The sequence below is a fragment of the Triticum dicoccoides genome, chromosome 1A (genome assembly GCF_002162155.2).
Source record: "Triticum dicoccoides isolate Atlit2015 ecotype Zavitan chromosome 1A, WEW_v2.0, whole genome shotgun sequence".
In the NCBI taxonomy this organism is placed as follows: Eukaryota; Viridiplantae; Streptophyta; class Magnoliopsida; order Poales; family Poaceae; genus Triticum; species Triticum dicoccoides.
In genome coordinates, this window is record NC_041380.1 from 417,938,793 (window position 1) to 417,962,052 (window position 23,260).

Genomic DNA, 23,260 nt, shown 5'->3' on the forward strand with positions numbered 1-23,260 from the left:
CACAAGAGACTCTTTGTTATTTGGTTGCAGGGTTACTTGAGAGACACCATCTTCATCCTACGCCTCCTACGAATTGATAAACCTTAGGTCATCCACTTGAGGGAAATTTGCTACTGTCCTACAAACCTCTGCACTTGGAGGCCCAACAACGTCTACAATAACAAGGTTGTGTAGTAAACATCAGAGTACTACTGTGATTGTATTTCTAGATTCGTCCGATCTAGTACTTCAGTAGAGAAAGCCGAAAACTGACCATCATGATAGGCGAAGCTGGTCAGCGATTCGACGACTTAGTATTATACTACGAATCGTTATCGATTCACCCCGTGTTATATGAGGGCCTGGTCTTCGGCCAGCCGCGTGGAAACGACACTGTAGTCCGGATAGCCCCACACGCACCAAGGGCTAGTACTTAGCTGCACAGTCAAAATCCTATGGCTAAGTGAAAGCAATAAAGCCAGATAGTCCGCTTGCCTGGTTCACCCAGCGGACACCTCCTTTACGGACCAAGACGTTGATAAAGTGTGGTCACGCATTATGTTGAACACCCCTGTAGCATCTACATGGGGTCTGAAGCTGACGACTGGCAACTTTCAGAAATAAAAGAATAAACAACCACACAGTAGGGAAAATCGCTTGAAAGAAAAGGTGTCGGGTGGTTGGTGCGACATATGCCAACGGGTAGCTTATCATTGTGGGAGCCAATAAAACATCGCCGGTGCCTGGAAATGGGATAAGGCGAAGACATGCACGCTGGCGGATCTTACCCAGCTTCGGGGCTCTCCGTGGAGATAACACCCCTACTGCTACTCTGCGGGGTCTCCGCATGGTCACTAGATCGACAAGTAGCTACAAGCGGCTGCTCGAGCTGTTCGATGAAAGGATGAAGAAGGGCAAGGCTAACCTGCTTCTCCTCTCGATGTGGTGTCTAAAACTACTGGAAAAGGAATCCCCCTGCATGGGTGCCCTGGGGGGTTTATATAGGCCTACCCCCAGGGGTACAATGGTAATCCGGCTAGGCGCAGGCCCCAGCTGTCTGTGTCTATGCTGGCCGGCTTTTCCGCCGACCGATGGGCCCACCGACTGGTGGACCCCGCCGGATGCTGGCCTTCTGGTCGACAGGCCGGTCCCACAGCTTGGGGGTCTTGTCGGAGGCTAGTTACTGTTGCCTCGCCTCTGGTGACGAGGGCTTTGTCATGGTAAGCATGGCTACAGTGCCACCACCGGGCGGCTTATTGCTGTAGCCTTACCTCGTCTTATCTCCTTAATGGGGCGCCCCTTCGAGGTGTGAACTAGCCGGCTATTGGGAGTCGGCCACATGCCAGGCCGACTAGGGGAGGCCTGGCCGCCTTTAGGCATCTACCTGACTAAGGGGGCCCGCCACCCACGGGTCGTACTGACAACTCGCCGTGGGTGACGTCATGGTCAACATGGCAACAGTGCCGCGCCGGACGGGTGATGGCCGCCCCGTACAGCGCACTATGGCCATGCGCGTCCCGGGATTCGGGGGTGGCAGGTTTCCCTGTAGCCACGCCCCGTCTCATCGCCGTTATGTGGGTGCAGACTCTGAGGGCACGACCTTGGCCGCCTGCTGGGGGCGGCTTCTTGGAGTCGGCCCTCTTGCGGCCGACTTCTTGGAGCCGGCCCTCTCGTGGTTTTCTTCTCGAGGATTCCAGGGCCGGGCCGCCTTCGTGTAGCCGGCCAGAGAAGTAGCCAGCCGGGGGAAGGCGGCCCCACGTCTTGGATGTTTGAAGGCTTGAACGGCCTATAATTTTTCTGAAGAGCCAGGGGAGCCGGCTAGGCTACCCGTGGTCATTTACTCCGATAGTAGTCCCCGAAGTTGGTTGGGCTCCGAGGCAGAAAAAAGATGAGAAGCTCAGTCAGCTTCCTATCTTGAGGAGCCGGAGACTGGGAGCTGGCTTTGATTAGGTGCGCCGTCTTCGTGGAAGTTTCGAAGCTTGAAGGCGGGAACCAGTCGGCGCGAGAGTTAGGCTGCGAGCTGACCGCTTGTCGCCTGCGCGCCATGTGGCAACCTACGGCTGGAGGGGCCTGCCAGCCCACGCGCGCGACGGGACAGCACCGTAGTCCGAGGCCCGCCACTACAGGGCCTCGGCCTGCGCATGGATCTTCTGTGGCCTGGATGGACCGCGCGTCTCCCAGCGGCGGTTACCTCATGCTGTGAAGGCGTAATAATCGTGGGGCGTGGGGGAGTGGGCGCAGTTAATCCCACGCCCCCACGCCCTGCCTCCTCGGCTTCGCCGTACGAGGCTATAAGTAGGGGGAGAGGAGGGGAGCGCCAAACGCTCGCACGCTCGCCCTCACTCCGCCCCTTCCTTCTTCTTCTTCCTCGTCTCCTTTGCCACAGCTACCCGCCGCTGCTCGGCTTTCCTGCCAATCTTCTTGGCTCGCTGTTGCTTTGTCGAGGCAGGGTCGCGCGCCTCTCCGCCGCAGCACCTTTCTTGTTGCCGCGCCATCCCCATGGCGCTGTCGAGCTCCTGGGATGGCTCCAACGTCCATGACGACCACGTCGACTTCCTCCGCCGGACGCGGCGGCTGCCTGACGCGGACTACGTGCGGGTCCATCTACCGCCGGAGAGGGAGATCTCGCCGGCACCGGAGGAGGACGAGTGGGTAGTCTTCCGCTTGCACTGCCTGCGCGGCTTCAGCCTGACGGCGAGGGGGTTCTTACGCTCCTTCCTCAATTTTTATCATCTCCAGCCGCATCACCTTACTCCAAACGCGGTGATGCTGCTATCGGCCTTCGTCGCCCTGTGCGAGGGCCTTCTCGGCGTCCTCCCTACCCTCGAGCTCTGGGGGGAATTCTTCCAGTGCAAGCTTGGCACTGTCGTTGCGGGCGTGCCCGCCCCATGCGGCGCCTTCATCTCCATGCGGAGGACGAGCGACAACAATCCGTTTCCGCCCATCCCGCTGATCCAGTCGGTGAAGCTTTGGCAGAAATCTTACTTCTATGTGAAGAACATCGCTCCGCAAGGCGACTTTGTCAATCTACCGGCTTAGTAGCCGGCCCGCCGGCTGGGAGGCATCCCTCATGGTCCTTCCAGGCCAGGTCGCTGTCTCAGGGTGGGGCCGCCTCCGTTGCACGGCTCCGGGTGATGATCCAGTCGGAGGGTCTGACTGGGGCCGACCTGGTGGCCGCCTTCGTGGAGCGCCGGGTGCTCCCGCTCCAGGGCCGACCTCACATGATTTGCCAGATGAGCGGCTGCTTCGACCCGTGCCGGCTAAGCACCAAGGAGATGCCTCACGCTGAGGTGTCTTACATGATGAACTATATTGCCAACTACAAGCACACCGAAGAGTGGCAGTACGGCAAGGAGCCGTACTCTCACGCCAATCCTCCACCTACGGTAAGTTTCTCTTACTTTGTTCTTTTCTTGTCGCCGGGCTCATGATGGCCGATCCTGACCAGTCGGCTTGTTTTTGGCAGAATCCCATGCTTCCCGCCGGCCACCGGGGCTGCGGGGGTGGAACGCCAGTTCCTCCCCGACCGCACGATGGACGATGTTGACGACCCGGACTTGGGGGCGGCCGCCATGGAAGATGACATCGCAGGGGAAGGCGGCGAGGCAGGCGGCTCTAGGCTCGGGGCCGGCTTCGAGGACTGGCCGGATGATGACGAGGCCGAAGTCATTCCGCGCCGCCGACCGGCGCCCGATAATCAAGGCGCGGGCCCATCTGCCACGCCGGCTGCTCATGGTGGCGCGCTGAAACGCCGGGCCGCGTCGACCCACTTCGGCAGTCGGCCCAAGAAGCCCAAGAGTACCGCGGCAGCGACCAAGCGGGAGGAAGCGGCCGCGAAGGCGGCCCGCTTCCGCAAGGTGGTGAAGCAGCCATAGACGGTTTCAGCGTAAGTGTCATTTTTCTTACGCCTTTCTTTTTCTTCTTCGGTTGATATTCTTCTAAGCCTTCTTCTTGACTTATCGAAATAGGGCCCCACTTTCTCTCGAACGGGCCCCTGCCGCCTCCATAGTCGGGCCCACGGGAGGGTCCTCAAGCTCCCGCCGAGTGGATCCCCGCGCCGACCTCCTAGAGGTGACGGAGAGAAACGCGTGGGAGGCGTGGGAGGAGCGGGAGGCGGAGGAGTGGAGGGCGGATCGAGAGGCGAATGAGAAGTCGGCGGAAGCGCGAGCCGGCGCGGCTGCCAAGGCCCAGTCGGAGGCAGCGGCTGCGGAGAAGGAGGTGGAGGCCTTGCAGAACCAGCCTCCGCAGCTCGTCATACCCCTCCGTGCCGCGGCTCCCGACATCCCAGTGCCCCCGACGGAGGAGGCCGGCCGCGGCCAGCCGGTGATGGAGAGGGAGGCGGCATCGTCGCCGCCGACTAGAAAGGGCCAAGGAGGCCGGCCCGATGCGCTGCTCGTGGAGCCGGATGGAGGTGAGCCGACTGTGGGGGCGGATCTTGTGGTCTCGTCACCGTCTCGCCGGCCCGCGGGGAAGGCGACTTCGGCGCCGGATCCGCAAAAACCTGTGGGCGCCAACTCGTCGGCCCAGGACCTGGAAGCGGCCAGCGATAGCTCGTCCGGGTGGACGCCGCGCGGCGGGACGGCCGTGCTGAACGTGGCGGCGCAGGACGTCCGGAACCGGCTTCAGGCCCAAGCTACCGTGCTGAAGCAGTATACTCAAGAATTTCTCACGACGCGCACGGTGAACCGGGTGACTCCTCCCGCTTTTCGTTGACTGCTTCTGATTTCTTCCGTGGGGGCGCGTCAGTGCACCCACTTGGTGTAGTCCCCGAGTTCCGAGTCGGCTGCTGAGTAGGTGGCTTGGAACTTCTTGGTAGACTTTGATTGCCGTCTTGTTCTTACCCGTACCTCTTATCTTATCTGCAGGAGTATCATAACCTCTGCGCAGCTGCCTTCAACTCCCAGGCCCAGGAGTTGAATCAGAAAGCCTGACCGAGAGCCGGAGTAAGTGCTTCATCTTTTGTCTCAAGTGGGGGCGCGTCAGCGCACCCACTGGGTGTAGTCCCCGAGATTCGGGCCGACTGCTGAGCAGTCAGGTTGGATCTTTTCCTGACAACTTCTTTCTTCATATCTGCAGGAGCCAATGCTGACTTGAGGAGCCAGCTAAGCGGGGCCCAGACCGCCCTTCATGCCAAGGAGGCCGAGTGCGCCGCCCTGGCTCTGGAGTGCGATCGCCTAGCCAAGAAACTGGCCGACCAGCAGGAGAGCCACAAGGCGGCCCTTAAGGTGGCGCAGGATAGCGAGGCCGCCCTCAAAGCCGAATATGAGACCGAGGTAGCGAACTGGGCCGAGGCAAGGCAGGCGCTGAGTCAAGGCTACAGCCGGGTGGAAGACTTAATCGACGGTAAGCAGCCTTCTTGTTCGTTTCTTTGCCTGCCTCCTGCCATCTGGTTCGTCTTTTTGATGTTGTGCTGCTGCTTTCTTCTTTGTGCCGATTACTTTCCCGGCTACTCTGTTGCCGCCTCCCAAGCCATCGAGGCCCACCGCGACGCGCGACGGCAGGCAGGGGTCGAGATCGCACCGGGCGCCAGCCGGTCACTTGAGGAGCAGCTTTTGGCGATTCGAGCCCGCCTGCGGTCGGCTCACCGCCTGCTCCGCCGGCTTTAGCGTGCCAGGGCGCAAGTGTTGGCCGCCCTCTGGCCTGGCGAGGTGATTCCGCGCACCCCAAGTTGGACTGCCGACTGGCTGGAGGTTGCAGTCGGCCGCTTCGAGGCTTGGAAGGCGTCAGCGGCCTGGACCGGTGCTGGGCGGGTGTAGGAGTTTGTCCGAGCTTGGTATCTTGGGCTGAGCTTGGACCAGCTGAGCACCTGGCGGCAGGAGGCCGACGAGGAACTGGAAGTGGTGCGGCCGGCTATCATCCAGCGTGCCTCGGCGATCATCGAGTACACCAACACCAGTGCCTTTGCCCCTGAGGTGGATGATGCCGGCGTCGCTCAGCTGGAGGAGTGGTTCGGCTGAACCCGGCAGGAGGTGAGGACTCGGCGGAGGAGATTGCTTCCAGCGATGAGGGCGAAGGGGAAGAGGGAGAGGATGGTGAAGACGTGCCAGACGGCGAAGCGACCATCCCGCCTCTGCCTGATCATGCCTCCAGCAACAAGGCACGCGCAAGCGCGCCGCCTGCAAGAGGTGGTGATCATGTCGAGACTCGCCAGCCGGCACTCCTCCAGCCGGCACTGCCGTCTCCACCGACCTGCCCGACTCACCCGTCGCTCCCTTGGCCCGATCCACCATCCTTGCTTTTCCTGTTCGTTACTATTTTGAACAACTTTTATTAAATTCGTGCAGTTCCACCCACTGGGGGTGTCTTTAAACTATGTTGAATGCTGGCCTTTTGAAGGCCTTTTGTGTAAATATAATCATGCATGTGTTTGGCTTCCGTTCATGTTTGCTTTTCATCTTTTTGGCTTTTTCCTTTGCCGCCTTCCCTTGGCCGCCGCCTTCCCAGCCGGACAGCTGCTCTGCAGTCTGTGGCTAGAGAAGGACTTGGTTGTTTTGGGAAGACAAGTACTCGAGCTTTCTTAGATTGCAGCAAGGTGAACGGGAAGCCGGCCAGCCGGCTGCTCTGGTAGCTGGTTGGTGGGGTCGGGAGGCCGGCTCGCGTTATATAAGTTTGTTAGTCCTTAGCTGTGTTTCGTACGGGCATCCTTTCCTACCCTTGGGTCTTGCCAGTCGGACAGTCAATTCTTCGAGTTGCGACTTCTGACAAGAGGGGGCTTGGGTGCCGGCACACTACTTGTCTGACTGCAGGCAGAACTTTAGATATAACTCGAGGCGGCGAGTCCCCGGGCCGACTGGTCGAACCCGGTGTCGGACGAAAAAGCAAATGTAGTAACGTAATTGCAGGTGTCGGTGTCAAAATTGGCGGATCTCGGATAGGGGGTCCCGAACTGTGCGTCTAGGCTGGATGGTAACAGGAGGCAGGGGACACGATGTTTTACCCTGGTTCGGGCCCTCTTGATGGAGGTAAAACCCTACGTCCTGCTTGATTAATATTGATGATATGGGTAGTACAAGAGTAGATCTACCACGAGATCAGAGAGGCTAAACCCTAGAAGCTAGCCTATGGTATGATTGTTGTTCGTCCTACGGACTAAAACTCTCCGGTTTATATAGACAATGGAGAGGGCTAGGGTTACACAGAGTCGGTTACAATGGTAGGAGATCTACATATCTGTATCGCCAAGCTTGCCTTCCACGCCAAGGAAAGTCCCTTCCGGACACAGGACGAAGTCTTCAATCTTGTATCTTCATAGTCCAGGAGTCCGGCCGAAGGTATAGTCCGGCCATCCGGACACCCCCTAATCCAGGACTCCCTCAGTAGCCCCTGAACCAGGCATCAATGATGACGAGTCCGGTGCGCAGATTGTCTTCGGCATTGCAAGGCGGGTTCCTCCTCCAAGTACTTCATAGAAGATTTTGAACACAAAGGTAGTGTCCGGCTCTGCAAAATAAGTTTCCACATATTGCCATAGAGAGAATAATATTTACACAAATCTAATCTGCTGACGTATTCCGTAGTGTGACATCACACCACGGCCAAGTCCTTATTCGAATCGTTTTATTGTCCCACCTTAGTGCGCTTAGCGAGGCGGTTTCCTAGGCACGTCTTGTTAAAGCAGAGATCGTGTCCCCTTATTCCGAGATTCTCATCAATACGGGCGTGGGTAACCCAACCGCGCCATTGACTATGTCGCTTGGGAGATAAGCGAGGTTTACTAGGCTGGTGGGGGCGCATAGTCGCGTCCGCTCATATAAGGGGATAAGGATACGCCTTTTCGTCCATGCCTTCTTCCTCCTTTGCCTATCCATTTCCGTGTACTCGAGCTCCAGTGCCCAAGTCCGCACACCCCACCTCAACCTTCTCCAGCCATGTCCGGAGCAGGAGGCAAGTGGATGGTCTCCTCCGTCACGGAGGGACACATCAAAAGACTGAGGAAGGCCGGATACTTGTCTAACGACATTGTGCATCGGCTTCCCGAAGAGGGGCAACTCATCCCCACCCCTAGGCCCCATGAGAGGGTGGTGTTCCTCCCCCATTTCCTCCGTGGACTGGGCTTCCCTCTCCACCCATTTGTCCGGGGGCTCATGTTCTACTATGGCCTGGATTTCCACGATCTGGCCCCGAACTTTGTCCTCAATATCTCGCCGTTTCTCGTCGTGTGCGAGGCTTTCTTCTGCATCCGCCCCCATTTCGACTTATGGCTCAAGACTTTCAACGTCAAGCCGAAGGTGGTGCGCGGCACCCAGGCGGAGTGCGGAGGCGCCATGGTGGGCAAGATGCCCAACGTCCTGTGGCCCGAGGGCTCCTTCATGGAGTTCCTAAAGGGGTGGCAATCGGGGTGGTTTTACATCACCGAGTCGCGCGAACCTGAATGGGTCGCAGCCCCCGAGTTCCGATCCGGACCCCCTACGTGGCTCTCCTCCTGGAAAGAGACGGGCCTATCGTGGGGTAAAGAACGAGAGCTGACCGGACTCCAAACATGCGTCCAAACCCTGGTGGACAAGAAGCTCAAACTTGTCAGCGTGGTCCAGGTTATGCTCATCCGCCGGATCCTCCCGTGTCAACAACGGGCTTTCAACTTGTGGGAATTCGACCCGGCGCAGCACCGAACTCTGATCAGGCTCTTCGACACGACGTACGAAGATGCCTGGAAGGTGCTTTTCAAGGGTGCCGAGGCCCCCACTTCCGCTACCGAGGATCGCGGATTCAGCACGCAGCGTCGCGCTCATGCGGTAAGTTGTTTTTACCTTTTATAGGGTATTAGTTTTTCATAGTTTGACTCCATGCGGGATCTTAAGCTCCCTTACCTTTGACAGGATTGGCAGGAGATGTCCGAACAGATCAACTATCCGGCTCCTTTGCCCGAAGGCCCAGCGGACGCTCGCTTGGCGAAGCTGCTGGTTCCGGCACCCTATGTGGTGCCAGAGAAGAAGGCCAAGAAGAAGTCCACGGGGACTCGAAAGAGTGCCCGGCGCCTGGGGGTGTCAGATTCATCATCCGACGACTCCAAGACGCACTCCTCCCATGAAGACGAGGAGGAGGAAGAAGAGACCTCTCCCCCTCCAGCGGGGGGAGAGAAGAAAAGGAAGGCCGCCCCAACTGGGGAGGCTGAAGGGTCCAAGAAGGGGAAAACGCTTCCTCCGGACGGCTCCACTAACGTCGACGACGAAGAAGAGGAGTGGCCGCACAGGGCCAAGCCCCTGGTGAGATCGTAAGTGTCCGGATACCAGAGTGATTCATAGTATTCCTCCATTGCACAGCTTTTCCTTATGTCGAACATGTTTATGCAGTCCACCCAAAGACCGGCTCGATGTGTCGTCGAGCGGTTCCTTGGATTCGTCGGATGTGAATTCGCTTCCGACGGCTACCTCCCCCCACCCTACGGACGACGCTGAGGTTCTGTCCCAACAAGTTCCAAGCCAGGAGGAGGTGGTCCTGGAGGCGCCGCAAGGCAACCTCCCGGACTCCAGGCGTAAAGGGGATAGAACCCCCAAGGGCTCCAAGTCCGGCCTTGAGCCGGACACCGCGCCGGAACCTTCAATGGTTCCGAACTCCAGTAGGCGGCCTCCTTTCAAGAGGAGCGAGCCTACCAAGCCGGTGACCTCCGTCCAACCGAAGGCACCGGACAATTTGCTGGAGACGCTTAACGGCACCTCCATCGACGAGGAGCACCGCACTATTATGAGTGCGGTGATCCAGAAGGTTCAGTCCGCCAAGAGCGGACTGACTGAAGCTTGTGCCAGCCTTCTAACAGGCTTTGAGGTAAGTAAAGAATATGCGAAAATATTACCGCATAGACAGTAGCCCCTGATGCTCTGTTCGGCGTTCGGAAAGAAAAGCCGAATAGAGGATCTAATAACATTTGCAGGAGTCTAACATAATCAAGTCAATATGCGTATGTAGGCTTTGCTGCTGGACTCCGCCGCACAGACTGTGGAGGTGGATACGCTGAAGCAAAACCTTGCGCGGTCTGAGAATGAGCTCGGCCATGCCAAGAGGCAACTCGAGGAGAAGGAAGGTAAGTAATACCTTGCGCAAGTATATAGAGAAGATGTGGTTGCAAAAAATGACAGGATCAACGTGCTATTATAGGGGCCACGACCGAGGTGGCAACCCTTAAGCAAGCGTTGTTCGAGGTCGAAAACAGAGCGGCCACGGAGCGCACGGAGAGAGGGAAGCAGGAGGCGCAGGTGGAGGAGGTGAAGAAAGAGCTCCAGGCTCTCGTGAAAAAACATGAGAGTTTGGAGCTTAACTCCAAGACGCAAGCGTCCGAGCTTGCGGCATCCTTTAAAAGCGCGAAGTCTGCCAAGGCCGAAGCTCAGAAAGCCCTCAAAGAAATTGAAGCCATGAAGAAGATAGCGGCGGGTAAGGCATTCATTATGCAAAGCAAGCATGTGAAAGTGAATTACTTGTTACTTACCCAAGTCCGGAGCTCTCCAGGAGCATTCGCAGATTTGCCCCGCGGTGCGTCGGATGCCGCCGCCTACTACCGAGCTGAAGAGGGGAGCTCGACGGAGAAGGTGTTCTGGTCCCAGTATGCTGAGGCCGGACACCTGGTGCCTTTGAGCGACCAGCTGAAGCAAATGGTCGAGCTCCACAAGGTTGCCGAATAGGCCATAAAGGGCCTCATGGTTCGGCTATGGCCTCGAGAGGCTCTGCCTGGGAGCTACTTCAGGCTGGTGAGGTGGCTGGTGGATGCCTGTCCACGGCTTGAAGTAATCAAGCGCTCCGTCTGTGCGGCAATTGTACTGCCGGACAAGCCTTCCGAAGAATGGAGTCCCGAAAATAAGAGAAAATTAAGAAAATCGGCAACCCCTAGTGTGGTTTAAGCCGCGTTTCGGGCGTGCCGTGATGGTGCCCCTCCCCCTGTGCCCATGGTATTTCCAGAGCGTAGTTATGTATGCGCAGCACTGGTTTCGCAAGTTCGCGAGGGCTAGGGTTGGGGCCACATTGTTACGCTTGCTCCGAACGTGCTGGGTGGTCTTGGTGTAGGTTACTCCGGGCGCGCTTTACGGTGTCCAGACGTTTAATGGCCAGACTAGAGAATTGCCTTGAGAGGCTGCTTTGTACTTCCGCTACGATAGCCGTCGTATGCTCCTCCATTCGGAGAGAGTGTTCAGTGTTTCCATTGACCGTGATGACGCCTCAAGGGCCTGGCATCTTGAGCTTGAGGTATGCGTAGTGCGGCACCGCATTGAACTTGGCAAATGCGGTTCGCCCGAGCAGTGCATGATAGCTACTGTGGAACGGGACTATGTCGAAGATTAAATCCTCGCTTCGGAAATTATCCGGAGATCCGAAGACCACTTCAAGTGTAACTGAGCCTGTACAGTTGGCTTCTACACCTGGTATGACACCTTTAAAGGTCGTTCTGGTGGGTTTAATCCTCGAGGGATCGATGCCCATTTTCCGCACTGTATCCTGATAAAGCAGGTTCAGGCTGCTGCCGCCGTCCATAAGGAGTCTAGTGAGGTGAAATCCGTCAATAATTGGGTCTAGAACCAATGTGACGAATCCACCATGACGGATGCTAGTGGGGTGGTCCCTTCGATCAAAAGTGATCGGGCAGGAAGACCATGGGTTGAACTTTGGGGCGACTGGATCCATCGCGTATACGTCCCTTAGCACACGCTTCCGCTCCCTCGTGGGTTGCGTATATCATGTTCACCATCCACACTTGTGGGGGAAAACCTTTCTGTCCACTGTTGTTCGGCGGCCGGGGCTCCTCCTCGTCATCGCTATGCAGCCCCTTATCTCTGCTTTCGGCATTTAACTTGCCTGCCTGCTTGAACACCCAACAATCCCTGTTGGTGTGATTGGCTGGTATTTCGGGGGTGCCATGTATCTGTCATGAGCGGTCGAGTATTCGGTCCAAACTGGATGGGCCCGGAGTATTTCTTTTGAATGGCTTTTTCCGCTGACCGGGTTTAGAACCTTTGAATCCAGCATTAACTGTCGTATCCTCAGCATTGTCGCCGTTAATGCGGCGCTTTTGCTTGTTACGACGCGACCTGCCACTGCTGTCCTTGGTATCCGAATTACCTGTCAGGACCCCGACTCAATGCCACATCGATCTAGCATGTAGCACCTCATATCACTTTGCGGCCTCACGCACGGTATCCCCACGGGTGTCGCCTTACCTTTGCCCGGGACCGTTTGCGCCTTTTGGCACACGTATATGATAGTGTCGCTAGCATCCATATGATAAGGAGCCCGGGCTGACATGGCTAGTCGTAAACCCAAAGTGGCACTAACTTACAGGGACAGGCATCCATGACCCAGCATCGAACGTGTCGGTCATCAGTGAGTGAATCCAGGCTGTAGCACTGGGCTAACAGGACTCCGGTGAACCGGGCTGTAGCAGGCTAACAGGACTCCGGTATTCATCGTGTGACATTTCCCCGAAGGGACAGACACAGGATCCAAGAAGGACACATGCCGGCCAGCCTAAGTGTTCCGGAGCAGTAGCAAGCTACCAGGGCTCAGTGGAAGCACTAGGAGACATTTCCCGGTAAGAGAGACTACTAAGGATAAACAACTAGATAGTCAGATCCCACACATAGCAATACACATTACACGTACGCATAACATGCAAGTATGTGCTGTACAACATGGCATCACAGCATAACTCAACAACTCATATAGATAAAGGCTCAGAAGAGCCATCATAGCATTTATTACAAACAGGGGTCACATGACCCAACATTCAAAGCAATCAAGCAACAAACAGAAGCATTACATGTCTGAGTACAGACATCTATAAATGAAAAAGGCTGAAAGCCTGACTATCTACAACGTCCGATCAAGATCGTAGCTGAGGTACAAGCTACTTGTCGAAGTCCATGAGAACACTAGTAAGACCGAAGTCTCCGCTGCAAAAACATAAATAAAGCAACATGAGTACAAAGGTACTCAGCAAGACTTACATCAGATCCTATCATACATGCATTTGTATCAAGAGAGTAATGTGGAGTTTAGTTGTAGCAAGCCAGCTTTGACTCTGTGGCTAACCTGTTCTACGACTACCAGAAACTCTTGAGGTGAGACAACGTACACGAGTCCACTAATCACCACACAATACACTACTATGGATTCATCCCCGTCTCCCTACGAGAAGGCCATCCATAGCACTCACACTTGTCTTGAGCTTTTTAGAGTATCCACTTCAAGTTGTCTATGTACCATGTAAGCATCCAAGAAGTCCATAACCGCGGACCCGGCTATTCGAATAGATCATGTTAACCCTGCAGGGGTGTACTTCTTCACACACGCTCTCGCCACTTACCGCCATGCACACTCATGTATCTCGGCAACCTTCAAGCGGAAGCCTGGCGAGGGTGTCGGCCACGACCTGACTAACCACACAAGACTCTAGCCTAGGTTTATCGCCTATTCGGGTTCCATCCGTAAGGAGATCCGGCCGGGGTGTCGCTCACGGCCCCAAACAATGTGTGCAGGGTTCCCGAGCCCACCATCCGGGTGCCACTCGGTACACCAGGCCACGTGTGCCTAGTCTGTCCCAAGCCCACCCTGCCGGGTGCCACTTGGTAGAAAAATAGCACTACCTACAAACACCAGAAACTAATTGCGACTCCTGGACAGAGATCAAGTTGGTTAATAAGTCGAGAGGGGTCGAGTTACCGGAACCCAATGTGTGGTAGTATCGAGTCATTGGACAACATGCATAGAACTCAGTGCTTAAGGACGGTTCCAGTGAGACAACCCACCATGTACTCCTACATGGCCTCTCACCACTACCTTTACCAAATCGTGTTCACACACTTCACTCTCAGCATCAGAACATATCGTAACACTCCAATTCATTCCCAATGAACCAGACCTGACACAACTCTAAGCAATAGCAGGCATAGCATGGTAGGAACACAACATGGCTCAATCAATTCCTACACATGCTAGTGGGTTTCAACTATTTACTGTGGCAATGACAGGTCATGCAGAGGAATGGGTTCAACTACCGCAGCACAAAGTAGCAGATGAATCATTGTTGTCCTAATGCAATAACTGAGAGCAGGAGCGAGAGAGTAGGATTTTATCGAAATGAACAAGGGGGGTTTGCTTGCCTGGTAAATCAACAAGGGAGGCACTGCTTCACAGACAGGTACTCTGGAACGTCTCCGGAGCAGGACCTATCGAGAAGGAACGGCGCCAACAATCAAAACACAAGCATATGCAACACAATGATGCATGAACATGGCATGAAGATGTGATGCTGATTGTGCTAATGCAGCTAGCATTATATTTGGATGAAGTCCATTTGAACCAAAGGTTCAAATGCATCTCCAAAATAAGCTCTTTATATAAGCCATTATAGTGTTTCACTTATACAACATGTATAAGTTGGTTTGTCATGCATGAGACTAGTACAGATGGATAGATTACATTTTTCTGATAATTTTTCATATATAAATTATTTCAATCTGAGCTACGGTTGAATTTCTATGAATTTTTGAAGTTTAAATCATTTTCTGGAATTTCCTGAATTATTTTAATTCCAGGAAATAAGTTATTGCGCCAGCATGATGTCAGCACGACATCAGCAGTCAACTGCGGCTGACTGGGGTTAAACCTGACGTGTGGGGTCCACACGTCAGTGTCACAGTTAGTTAACAGGGGGAGTTATTTGCTTAATTAAAAGGATTAAGGGGCCGGGGCCCACTGTCAGTGTCAGGGGGTTAACTAAGCGGTGATTAGCACTAAGCTAATCACCTGACGGCCGGGCCCACATGGCGGGGCTCAGGCGACGGGGCTCGCCGCCGGCGACCTCTGGACGCGGCGGAGTCCGCGCCACAGGCCACGGGGACGACGTCTGAGAGCACCGGGGCGTAGCCCGGGCTCGTCCGCATCCAGGGGAGCAGACGGGAAGCCGCGGGGATGCCGGAGCTCGCCGGGGCGAAGCTCGGGGCGGCGGCCGGAGTTCGGCTTCGAGCGGAAACGGGCTGTGGGGCACGGGGAGGCCACCTGAGGGGCTCGGCGGCACCCTCGTGGCACCGGGAGCATGATGGGGTGCTTGGTTTGGGCGGAGGCGGGCCGAGACGACGACGGCGACATGAACGGCGGCGAGAGGCTTCGGCTGTGGTGGGGAGGAGGGCTACGGCGTGCGGGCAGCTAAACGGAGAGAGGGGAACGGTGGCGGAGCTCACCGCGGTTGCAGCGGGCGTCGAAACGGGCTTGGGGACGCACTGGAGACGGCGAATCGGAGTCGGTGGTCGGCGACGTCCGAGGAGGAAGACGATGGCGACGGCGGCTCCACAGGGCGTCCGGCGTCTTGTGGCTTGACAAAGGAGACAAGGAAGTCGTGGCGGAGCTTCTGCGCGTGTCCGGAAAGGCGAGGGGGAGGCGGTGGCTACGGCTACGGTGGACGGCGGCGATGAGCTCCGCTCGGCTGTGCACGAGAGAGAGAGCAGAGGAGGGGGGAAGGAACGAGAGAGAGTGAGAGGGTACGGGGGGGGCGTGGCAACGTCCGGGGCGTTCCAGGGCGACGAGGAGGGCGCCAGGCAGGCAGAGAGGGAGGTGGCGTGGCGCGGCGGAGCGCGCGCGCGTCGGGCACGCTCCCATCCCCCTGTCGAGGACGAAGACGACAGAGGAGGGGGCCAGTGGGCTGGGCCGGCGCTGGCTGCTGCTGGGCTGCACAGGGAGGAGGCCCAGGTAAGTATCCCTTTTTATTACTGTTTTCTTTTCTATTTTTCTGACATATGTTTTGATTTAGTAATAATACTAAATCAATTTATTTCCTTATGCCCATTTTTGTAGGAACTAGTGGCATTATTCCAGAGCTCCCCAACAGGTGGCATAATTTTTGGACATATATTAATATATACAACTAATATATTTCCAATGCAAATATTTATGCATTAATTCCAAATGCCCAAAATAAATACTTATGACCTCTTAAAAATATTGGTTTGATTTTTATCTCTGTCCAATATTTTCAGAGAGCAAGATGAGCATTTTCTTGGACCCTTTTGGAGAAATTTTTATTTGGGTCATTTCAAAAATGATTCTGAGGGTTTCACAAATCCTCATTTCAAAATTAAATGAAATTGAAACATGATGCACAAATGACTAGCTAGTCTAGGTCATACCAGACTAGGGATGTGACAACTCGCCCCCACTTGAAAGAATCTCGTCCCGAGATTCAGGGGTCGACGGAAAGAAAGTGGGGTACTCCAGTCGAAGACAATCTTCTCGCTCCCAAGTAGCTTCTCTCTCGGAATGATGAGACCACTGAACTTTGAGAAACTTGATGTTCTGACGTCGAGTGACACGCTCTGCTTGATCAAGAATGCGAACCGGGTACTCTCGGTATGTGAGGTTATCTTGGAGATCAAGCGTTTCGTGGTCCACTCCGCGGATGGGATCCGAGAAGCAACGCATGAGTTGAGAGACATGGAAGACATCATGAACTCGAGAAAGATGTGGGGGTAGTTCCAACTGGTAGGCAACCTCTCCTCGTTTAGCGAGAATGCGAAAAGGACCAATGTAACGAGGAGCCAACTTGCCCTTGATACCGAAACGATGGGTACCCTTCAAGGGAGTAACCCGAAGGTAAGCTTTTTCGCCAACTTCATAAGTCATATCCCTATGATGACGATCAGACTGACTCTTTTGACGAGACTGGGCTGTTTTCAGATTCTCACGAATGATGCGAACTTGCTCTTCTGCCTCCTGGATCATGTCCAGTCCAAAGAATTGTCTTTCACCGGTTTCTGACCAGTTCAAAGGTGTTCGACACTTCGTCCATAGAGAACCTCAAAAGGAGCTTTCTTGAGGTTGGACTGATAGCTATTGTTATAAGCAAACTCGGCAAAAGGAAGACATTTCTCCCAATCCATACCGAATGAGATAATGCAAGCTCTAAGCATGTCTTCAAGAATTTGGTTGACCCGTTCCACCTGACCACTCGACTGAGGGTGGAAAGCGGTACTGAAGGAAAGATGGGTTCCCATGGCAGTTTGGAAACTCTCCCAGAAATGAGAAGTGAAAAGACTGCCACGGTCTGAATTGATCTCTAGTGGAACACCATGAAGTGACACTATTCGAGAAATGTATAAGTCAGCAAGCTGACTAGCAGTGATATTCTCTCGAACAGGAAGGAAGTGAGCCACTTTGGAAAGACGATCAACGACTACGAAGATAGCGTTATTCCCTCTCTTGGTCCTGGGAAAGCCGGTGATGAAGTCCATACCAACTTTATCCCATTTCCATTCAGGAATAGCTAAAGGCTGAAGGCTGCCAGCAGGTCTTTGATGCTCTGCCTTAACGCGACGACAAACATCACATTTAGCAATGAACTCAGCGATTTCTCTCTTCATCCTAGTCCACCAGAACCTCTGGCGTAGATCCTGATACATCTTAGTACTACCGGGATGAATCGTGAGAGGAGATTCATGCGCCTCCTTAAGAATCAACTGCCGAAGATGTTGCTTCTTGGGGACCACCAGGCGGTTCCCAAAGAGAACAACACCTCGATCATCAACAGAGAAACTACTAGCAACACCTTTGGCAGTGTTTCTCTTGATCTGGGTAATCCCCGTATCATGCTTCTGGGCTTCTATGATATGATCCACAAGAGTAGGTTTCGCCACCAAGGTAGAAAGGAATCCGTGAGGAGCAATGTGAAGATTAAGCTTACAGAATTCCTCATGGAGGAGTGGTTGGCCTTGCTGCAACATGAGATTGTTGCAATAAGATTTACGGCTTAGCGCATCAGCCATGACATTGGCTTTGCCTAGGGTGTAGGTAATCCCTAGATCATAATCTGTGATTAACTCCAACCAACGTCTTTGCCTAAGGTTCAGATCCGGTTGGGTGAAGATATACTTGAGACTCTGGTGATCAGTGTAGATTTCGCAACGTTTACCAAGGAGGTAATGTCGCCATGTCTTGAGTGCATAGACTACGGCTGCAAGCTCTAGATCATGTGTAGGATAATTATCCTCATGTGGATGCAACTGTCGAGATGCATAGGCAATCACATGATGATCCTGCATAAGAATGCAACCTAGTCCCTGTCGTGAGGCGTCACAATAGATAACAAAGTCCTTTGTGAACTCCGGTGGCACAAGTACGGGAGCAGAAGTCAGGCGTTTTTTCAGTTCCTGAAAACTGTACTCACACCGTGGGGACCACTCGAACTTTTTATCTTTCTTGAGAAGTTCCGTGAGGGGTTTGGCTACTTTGGAGAAATTTTCAAAAAAGCGGCGACAATAGCTAGCTAGACCAAGGAAACTCCTAACTTGTTTAACGGTCTCAGGTGGAGTCCAATCGAGAACGGCCTTGACTCTCTCGGGATTGACAGCAATGCCCTTACCAGAAATTACATGGCCTAGGTAGGTCACTTCTGGCAACCAAAATTCACACTTGGAGAACTTGGCATAAAGGCGGTGCTCTCTGAGTTTTTCTAACACAAGTCTAAGATGTTCGGCATGCTCTTCCTCGTTCTTCGAGTAAATAAGAATATCATCGAGGTAAACCACGACGAACTTATCTAAGTACTCCATGAAGATCGAGTTCATCAAGCGGGAGAATGTGGCTGGGGCGTTGGTTAGGCCAAAGGACATGACAGTGTCCTCGTACTGGCCATAACGACTGACAAAAGCTGTCTTGGGAATGTCCCCATTTCTGATCTTAATTTGGTGGTATCCTAACCTTAACTCCATCTTGGAGAAGACTGAGGATCCAGCGAGCTGATCATACAGATCGTTGATCCTGGGGAGCGGATATTTGTTCTTTATCAGGACCAAATTAACGGGACGATAATCTACAACCATCCGGTCCGTACCATCCTTCTTCTTAACAAAGAGGACGGGGCAAGCCCAAGGAGAAGAACTAGGACGGATGAAACCCTTTTGCAAGGACTCATCAAGTTGTTTCTTAAGCTCGGCTAGTTCTAAGGGTGCCATCTTGTAAGGTCTTCTGGAGATTGGAGCAGTTCCTGGGATAAGATCTATGACGAAGTCTACATCTCTGTCAGGTGGAACACCTGGCAGTTCCTCTGGAAAGACATCCGGAAAGTCACGGACTACCGGGATATCTTCAAGGTCTGGAAGAGGGCTGGCATTAAGAGAATAGAGCTGACGCTTTGCAACTCTAGTGGAGACAGTGACTATCTTGCCAGATGGGTGTGTAAGCTGAACAGATCTGGAGTAACAATCAATCTTGGCATGATGAGCTGTCATCCAGTCCATACCCAAGATGATGTTAATATCTGAGGACTTGAGGGCTACAAGTGATGCCAGAAATACAAGCCTATCAACAAGGATTTCATTACCATAGCTGATTCTGGTGGTTTGCCATCTCGACCCTGGGGTTTGGATTTCAAGTGGTGTTGGCATGTCACAAAATGACATGTCGTGCAAACGAGCATAGCCTTCAGAAATGAAAGAATGAGATGCTCCAGTATCGAACAGGATGTTGGATGACAATTGACAAGGAGTGTACCAAGAACGACATCTGGATCATCATGAGCGTCTTTAGCTGAGACGTGATGCACACATCCACGCTCAGTGCGAGCTGGCTTGGCACTGATCGTCTTGCTCGATGGCTTAACACAGCCAACATACTTCTCGGGCTGGGGTGGAGCATAACTAGTCTGAGAGCACTCACGTGCATAGTGTCCTGGCTTCCCGCATGTGAAGCAAGTCCCTGAGGTTGGACGTGGACCCGCACTGACAAGCGGTCTACCAGTAGGCCTGGGTGGAACATATGACTGAGCTGGGGGAGGCACCACATGGGATGGCCTCGGTGCATATCCGGGAGGAAGAGCGGAGTTTGGAACCCAAATCCGGTGCTTCTAGGAACTAGAGCCAGAGGAGGATCCCAAATCACGGGTGTGCTTACGAGACCCCTCGTAAGTGAGCTGAGCTGTCTCTGCATTGATGGCCTTGTTCACAAGGGCTTGGAATGTATCACAATGATGCAGGTGGAGATCACGACGCAACTTGGGGTTGAGACCCTTCCGGAACCTAGCCTGCTTCTTGGAGTCCGTGGACACTTCTTCTGTGGCATAGCGAGTGAGGTTCTCAAACTCTCTACTATAAGCATCAACAGCCATCTTACTCTGGGTGAAACTACAGAACTCTTCTCTCTTGCGATCGATGAAGGCTTCAGGAATGTGATGCTCGCAAAAAGCCTCAGTGAAATCTCTCCAGGTAGGATTCTGGCCAGCTGGAAGCATAGCCTCATAGTTCTGCCACCAAAGACTAGCAGGACCTTCCAGGTGGTATGTGGCATAAGTGACCTTGTCATCTTCAGCTACGCTCGTGGAATGCAGCTTATGAGTGATGCTACGGAGCCAGTCATCTGCATCAGGTGGCTCGATGGAAAGGTAGGTGGGTGCAAGCGAATGAAGTCACGAATGGTCGCAGACTTATTGGACTGATGTGCGGTGTTCTCCTCGATACGTGCCAACAAACGGTTAGACTCACGCTTGTTCCTCTCCATCTCTAACATGAACTCTGTCAACGAAGACTGATCGGGAGGATCCTCGTCCCTACCATCTCCGTGGTTCTGGCTACGAGCAACAGAACTTCGCTTAGCTGATGACATCCTGAGAAACGAAACCAAGGACGGAATCAGCATCATCTATAGACTGTAGAATGTAGGACAAGGAATTAGTATCTCTCGAACTCCTAGGGAAATTCCGGCAGCATAACGGCAGTAAAATGCTCAGAATGAGACATCCTACTAAAAATGGGGTGGTAACATACTCATCAGCATTACTCAAGGTTCTGAGATCATACTAAACAGACTACACCGGAAATACTCAAAACTGGGGTATGACTCTGATCAACCAATCCTATGGAACTACGGAGTAGTAACACGTGATCCTGATAGACGGAAGAGAAAACCTAGTTCCTTAACCCCGTAGGAAAGATAGGACGACTCAGATCAGAAGGCCATGAGGTAAAGGAGTAAAAGGAGCCTTACGTTCCTTCCCACAATCAATTCCCTTACATAACTAAAGAATTTCTAGACTCAACTTCGACCAGTTTGGCTTGGTAATCCTACAGGCAGTCAGGCTCTGATACCAAGGCTGTCAGGACCCCGACTCAATGCCACATCGATCTAGCATGTAGCACCTCATATCACTTTGCGGCCTCGCGCACGGTATCCCCACGGGCGTCGCCTTACCTTTGCCCGGAACCGTTTGCACCTTTTGGCACACGTATATGACAGTGTCGCTAGCATCCATATGATAAGGAGCCCGGGCTGACATGGCTAGTCGTAAACCCAAAGTGGCACTAACTTACAGGGACAGGCATCCATGACCCAGCATCGAACGTGTCGGTCATCAGCGAGTGAATCCAGGCTGTAGCACTGGGCTAACAGGACTCCGGTGAACCGGGCTGTAGCGGGCTAACAGGACTCCGGTATTCATCGCGTGACATTTCCCCGAAGGGACAGACACAGGATCGAAGAAGGACACATGCCGGCCAGCCTAAGTGTTCCGGAGCAGTAGCAAGCTACCAGGGCTCAGTGGAAGCACTAGGAGACATTTCCCGGTAAGAGAGACTACTAAGGATAAACAACTAGATAGTCAGATCCCACACATAGCAATACACATTACACGTACGCATAACATGCAAGTATGTGCTGTACAACATGGCATCACAGCATAACTCAACAACTCATATAGATAAAGGCTTAGAAGAGCCATCATAGCATTTATTACAAACAGGGGTCACATGACCCAACATTCAGAGCAATCAAGCAACAAACGGAAGCATTACATGTCTAAGTACAGACATCTATAAATGAAAAAGGCTGAAAGCCTGACTATCTACAACGTCCGATCAAGATCGTAGCTGAGGTACAAGCTACTTGTCGAAGTCCATGAGAACACTAGTAAGACCGAAGTCTCCGCTGCAAAAACATAAATAAAGCAACATGAGTACAAAGGTACTCAGCAAGACTTACATCAGATCCTATCATACATGCATTTGTATCAAGAGAGTAATGTGGAGTTTAGTTGTAGCAAGCCAGCTTTGACTCTGTGGCTAACCTGTTCTACGACTACCAGAAACTCTTGAGGTGAGACAACGTACACGAGTCCACTAATCACCACACAATACACTACTATGGATTCATCCCCGTCTCCCTACGAGAAGGCCATCCATAGCACTCACACTTGTCTTGAGCTTTTTAGAGTATCCACTTCAAGTTGTCTATGTACCATGTAAGCATCCAAGAAGTCCATAACCGCGGACCCGGCTATTCGAATAGATCATGTTAACCCTGCAGGGGTGTACTTCTTCACACACGCTCTCGCCACTTACCGCCATGCACACTCATGTATCTCGGCAACCTTCAAGCGGAAGCCTGGCGAGGGTGTCGGCCACGACCTGACTAACCACACAAGACTCTAGCCCAGGTTTATCGCCTATTCGGGTTCCATCCGTAAGGAGATCCGGCCGGGGTGTCGCTCACGGCCCCAAACAATGTGTGCAGGGTTCCCGAGCCCACCATCCGGGTGCCACTCGGTACACCAGGCCACGTGTGCCTAGTCTGTCCCAAGCCCACCCTGCCGGGTGCCACTTGGTAGAAAAATAGCACTACCTACAAACACCAGAAACTAATTGCGACTCCTGGACAGAGATCAAGTTGGTTAATAAGTCGAGAGGGGTCGAGTTACCGGAACCCAATGTGTGGTAGTATCGAGTCATTGGACAACATGCATAGAACTCAGTGCTTAAGGAGGTTCCAGTGAGACAACCCACCATGTACTCCTACATGGCCTCTCACCACTACCTTTACCAAATCGTGTTCACACACTTCACTCTCAGTATCAGAACATATCGTAACACTCCAATTCATTCCCAATGAACCAGACCTGACACAACTCTAAGCAATAGCAGGCATAGCATCGTAGGAACACAACATGGCTCAATCAATTCCTACACATGCTAGTGGGTTTCAACTATTTACTGTGGCAATGACAGGTCATGTAGAGGAATGGGTTCAACTACCGCAGCACAAAGTAGCAGATGAATCATTGTTGTCCTAATGCAATAACTGAGAGCAGGAGCGAGAGAGTAGGATTTTATCAAAATGAACAAGGGGGGTTTGCTTGCCTGGTAAATCAACAAGGGAGGCACTGCTTCACAGATAGGTACTCTGGAACGTCTCCGGAGCAGGACCTATCGAGAAGGAACGGTGCCAACAATCAAAACACAAGCATATGCAACACAATGATGCATGAACATGGCATGAAGATGTGATGCTGATTGTGCTAATGCAGCTAGCATTATATTTGGATGAA